The sequence below is a fragment of the Vigna radiata genome, chromosome 8, assembly GCF_000741045.1.
Source record: "Vigna radiata var. radiata cultivar VC1973A chromosome 8, Vradiata_ver6, whole genome shotgun sequence".
In the NCBI taxonomy this organism is placed as follows: domain Eukaryota; kingdom Viridiplantae; phylum Streptophyta; class Magnoliopsida; order Fabales; family Fabaceae; genus Vigna; species Vigna radiata.
In genome coordinates, this window is record NC_028358.1 from 16,008,206 (window position 1) to 16,012,426 (window position 4,221).

A 4,221-nucleotide genomic window follows, 5' to 3' on the forward strand; every position below is an offset into this window, starting at 1 on the left:
ACAAAGTAGTTTACATAAGAGTTAAGTGGCTACATCAATCCCCCAACAACAATGAAACTAGCTCTCCATGAATGGAGAGTTTAAGCTTACAACAATGGTGGAAATGGAAGAAGAAAGAAGACCCAAGGGTGAAGATGGACTGTTCCCACAGCTCCAAGCTTTCCTCCAAGAGCTCCCACAAAGAGAAAACGCGTTTGGTAGTAAAAAGATCCAACGCCCTTCGCGTGTTAGGTCTAAAAAGACATAATTTTTCCACATCAGCATTGCCACCGCTCAGTTGTACCCCAGCTGTACCCCAGTGTTAACGGATTGGCAAGCGTACTAAATCGTTCATGTAATAATAAAATGGTAAGTCCAAGTATCGTTTCCCAAGAGACTCGAAAGGCCTTATCGTTCGTGTGAATTAAGATCGTAAGACTCGAAAATAAAAATTAATTGATTGGATGTAAGAACACAAAATAACATGCAAAAGACATTGATTCAATTGACGAGAAGAAAACTATGGATGAATGGAGTTGTTGGGGGTTTACTGATGAAGGTTGAAAAACAGTTATTTTCATATGTCAATTGGGACCAAATTACACCCTTTACTACTCGGAATGAGCTTAGAATCAAGCAAAACTCAATAAATGAGTGTTGAGAGAGTCAAAAGTTGTTTTTAGCGATTTTATGCTTGTTTTGCATTGTTTTGTAGCTAATTTGAGAAAAGTAAAGAATAGAGTGAAGATACAGGTCGTTGACTCAAGAAGAGTGCAGAAAATGAAGATTTAAAGAGTCGACGCACCGCCCGGCGGTCCAGGACGAAGAGTAGACACTGGCTTGGGTGCTGGGCGGTTTGAAGGCTTTTGGGAAACCACCGGGTGGCAGTGATTACCGCCGGGCGGTTCTGAGGCATTTGTGGCAAACCGCCGGGCGGCACACTTAAACCGCCCGGCGGTGGCTTGCTGGACTTGGGCCCATTTTCTGACGCGCTCCTCACCTATATATACCCCTATTGCGATTTCAGAATCATTCTTTTGATAGGGGAGAACGGCCTGACCTAATTTCGCTCTCTGGAGAGGATCTCTTGGATGCTTAGGCTCCTTTTCATCTTTTCTAGGGTTTGCTTTTCCATTCTTCTTCCATTTCTCATCTAGTTTCACCATGACTATGGTGAACTAAACCCTATTGTTATTGGGGGAAACAATGTAATCTTTTGATACTCTCTCTTATTGAATCTCTTGATTATTTATATGGTCTCCATATGTTTCGATTGTTTATTGTTGGGTTATCATCTGTGCTTAAGGCCTTCATCGTTCGTTTAACTTATTCGGTGTATTGATGTTTGTCTTTATTGATATGGAGACGTACGGTAATGACATGAACTGGTGAGTAATCTCTTGATTTTGCAATACCACCTAGGGATAGGGGTAGGATGATCAATTGCGCTAACTTCTGTTTATAATGCGGTATTAATTACTGGGGGAGGCTAGGGATAGCAAGCCGGTAGTTAATATTAGGCCCTTTTCGCCGAGAGATCGGGTTAAGGGGAGGCTAAGAAAGTCGCATAACAATCAATCAAACTAATATTCAAGGGTAGTATGTAAGAGAGAGTGGAATAGATGAAATTCTAACCCCCACCAACATCTATTCATTCATTGTTTTCGCTTGTCAATTGAATCAACTTTATTTTTGCATGTTAATATTTTTATCCCCAAAAATCCAAATTTATTAATTTTTCTTTATCAAGTCTTATTATTTTAATTTGCGCGAACGAGGAAGCCATACAAGTCTCTTGAAAACGATACTTGGTCTTACCATTTATATTACTTGTACGATTTGGTACACTTGCCAATTTGTCAACAAGTTTTTGGCGCCGTCGTCGGGGACTCGAGGTTTATTCATCTAGTAGTGTGAATTGATTGAGTTTGACTTGATTTTATGTTTATTTTCATTTTTGTTCTAATAAATGTTTTCTAGGGTTTTGTGCCTAATGTTTGCAGAATGCAGTTTGGACAAGAATTTGATTATATGGGCACTCAATTCTACCAAAAGAATTTCAACCACTGGTGGGAACCCCACTCATACATGGATCAAAGTCGATATGGACAAGGTGTTGAGCCTCATTTCATGCCTATACAAAGAAGTGCAGAATCTGATGAAATTTTTCAGAGGATTTTGAATTTTGAACCATACCATGTCAAAAGCATGGAGGAGAGGCAACATTATCAATGGCAGCAACAATGCGCTTCAACAATTGAAACATGGGAGTATGATCAACAAGTTTGTCAACAAATAACTGATGTGACAGAACAAGTCAAAAGCTTGAATGAAAAATTCGACAAATTTGTGGAGAGGTGTGATCCCAAGAGATATGAAGTTACCTTCAGGAATTTGGAGACACAAACTGATGAGGTTGTTGATGAGGAGAAGGAGGAGAGAGAAAAAGCAGTGGTTGAGAAAAAAGGAAAAAAAAATTCAAAAATAAAGAAGAAAAGAAGAAAAGAGAAAAGAGGGAAGTTGAGAGAAAAGAAGAGAAAGAAGAAGAGGAAGAGAGGTAAAAAGAAAAGATCATGTGAAAAACCCCTTCCTCATAGAAAGAAATATCAGAGGAAGGAAAATAAATTTTTGAGCTTTATGGGGATCTTCAAGAAATTGGAGATTAAAGTTCCTATGATTGAAACATGGAAACAAGTGCTTGGTGTTCTTAATTTTATGAAGAAATTCAGCAGGAAGAAGAAAAAGAAAAGAATATCAAGTAAGGGGAGTATCAACACCTACTGATGGGTGTTTGATTTTATTTGATTTGATTTTTTGTGATTTGATTTGATTTAATTTTATTCTATTTTATTTCATTTGATTTGATTATATTTTATTTGATTTGATTTGATTAGATTTTATTTTATTTTAATTGATTTGATTTTATTTTATTTTATTTTATTTTATTTTTACTTTATTTTATCTTTATTTTATTTTTATTTTTTTTTTGGGTTTTGCGCTGCTTCTGATGGCAGTAATGATTAGCATCAACTGAAGGAATGCAAGATTATAACAAGCCAGGATGGTTGAGAAGCAGACTGTGAACCATTCCATGTGATGAACAGTGAAGAGGAGGAGATGCTGATGGTTGAATTCTTTGAACCCAGGAATGGTGAAGATGAAGAGAATGACATTTATAACGAAGAAGAGGTTGGTGGAGGAAAAGAGGAAATAGGAATCAAAAGAAATCATAATGGGGGATCTAGAGAGATTATCAACAGTGATGATGGAACGGAGCTTACTGATGAAGAAGAGGATCCTGTTGTTCAACCGCAAAAGAGTAATTATCCTCCCAAGGATAAAGATCTGGTGTGCTTAACACTGTCATGTGCTTTGAATGATTTGGAGGTGGAAGGTATGATAGATTCTGGATCCAGTATCAATCTAATTCCCACGGAACTTTTAAAGGAAATTGGTGGGCTTGTGTTGAAACCCTTTGACTTGACCATAACAATGGTAGATGGTTCTAAAAAAGTGCCTGTGGGAATGGTGGAAAACGTTGTTGTGCGAGCAGATTGTCTTGAGTTCTTAGCAGATTTCATTATCATGGATGTTAAAGCGGAGGAAGATTATCCGGTAATTTTGGGGCGACCCTTCATGGCAACATCAAAGATGCTTATTGATGTTCATAATGGACGGATTATGATGAGGGATTTGAATTATCTATTTCTGTATACTGGCCGTGAAGGGGATGAGATCAAAACAGTAAAGAGAAAAACATTTGAGAAGTTAGAGTTGGACGAAGAACAAAAAGAGAGCATGGCAGGTATTGATTATTATGACGGTTGTTGTGTTTTGCAGGTGCCTGAGAATAAAAAGAGAAGAACCATTCACCCAAAAGCAAAAGAAGATCCACTCCTACCAGGGAGCAAAGTGAGATTTAAGAAGAAAGGATGGATAGTAAAGGAGTTGGAGGAAAAAAGAATGGTGGAGATTCAAAGACCTTATTCTAAAGTGATCAAGAAGGTGGATCGGAGAAAAGTGAGCTGGTGGGATGATGAAGATCCCAGCATGAAGAAGAAGAGCTGAATTTGTTGGAAATCAAATTTTGTATTTTATTGAACAATTTTATTTTTCAATCTTTTGTTTTATTTTGGTTGGAACATGTTCTTGTTGAATTTTCTGAACAATTTTTGGGTAGCATCTACTGAGGGATGCTAAATTTTTTGGTATCAACTGAAGGATATCCGGACGGTACACCTA